Source organism: Gossypium arboreum, chromosome 9 (genome assembly GCF_025698485.1).
Source record: "Gossypium arboreum isolate Shixiya-1 chromosome 9, ASM2569848v2, whole genome shotgun sequence".
NCBI lineage: Eukaryota > Viridiplantae > Streptophyta > Magnoliopsida > Malvales > Malvaceae > Gossypium > Gossypium arboreum.
This window is the reverse complement of record NC_069078.1, coordinates 36,607,118-36,608,464: the sequence shown is the minus strand read 5'-3', so window position 1 is coordinate 36,608,464 and position 1,347 is coordinate 36,607,118.

Below are 1,347 nucleotides of genomic sequence, written 5' to 3'. Positions count from 1 at the left end.
TGGGCCGAAGGCCCATTACGCGCCCAATTAAGTCCACACGCCTGTGTGGCCCATCAAGCCCAAAAATTACCACCGCCATGCGAACTACACAGCCTAGTCCAGTAATTACCATATATTATATTGAGGAATTCATCTATGTGGAGCCCACAAGCCCATCGGCCCACACGGCCCATTTTGACCCATCGTGGCCCAGAACGGCCCAAACCCATGAGAATCCTCATGGCGGCCTCAACCATTTAACACCCATGTGTCGTGGCTCGGCTTACCTCACGAGAGATTGCATGCTTGTGTTGCCTTAAACATCGTATTTTTAACATTTTAGCATTTTTCATTTGACAGTTGAAAAAAGGGTGTGATTACACACCTGATTGCGAAAATGAGTGAACTGCCCACCACGCCAAAGCCTACATTCATTCAAGATTCACCGTCAGTTTCCTAATCGTTAAAGTTCTTAATACTCAAACCCAAATCATCACTCACTACTCACCTTGAACGAACGAAAAGAAGCTTCTTGCCCTTAGATCGCTGATTAGGAATCGATCCCACGTCCTTACCGATTATCTATTTTAGCAACGAAACTTATTAAACAGGATTGGTTACCCAAAGGAGAAGATAAACAATAAGACTTAAGACCCGCAACAAGTAAGAGAACAAATTGAACTTAGTTGGTCAATCGCTTACCAAAACTTAATGCCCATACTTAGAGGAAGAGTATTCGGCTTACCCCTACCAAGGCCGAACGTGGCCAGTCACAGGAGCAAACAAGAACACTAGCACCTTCCAGAAAATGGTAGTGTAATAAGATATTAGATATAAGCGCAATAGAAGGAAGAGAAGGTATAGAAAGAGGATCATTGTAGTAATGAAAAAAATAAGAAAAACTCATGAACGCTTACTGCTTTGTCAAGAAGAATGCCCAAACACTGAAGAATTGGAACAAAAGGATAAAGGTAAGTGGTAAATGTTCAGATCTTAGCACAACAACAAGGAACGGTTGAAGACAACTGGTGATATGGAGATGAGGAGGGAAGAAGTGTACGGCTAAGGTTCAGAGAAGGAGAAGAAAAGAAAAGAAAATACCAAATGGTAACCTCAGTTCTAACTAAAAATGTAAAAGCACACAAGAAGTCTGCTAACACTTATTGACCAAGAAGGGACCCAAAGCAGCACAAAAAGCAGTGAAAATAGATAGAAAAGAAGAACAAAACAAAACCCGAAAAACTCTCAAAATTCTCTTGATTGCCAAAATGAAACACACCCCTCCCAAAGCCAAAATCTTGAGTTTCCCTAAGCAAATTCGGCACAAACCTACACACCTTCAAACTCCCCTTTTTCCTTCTAAAATCT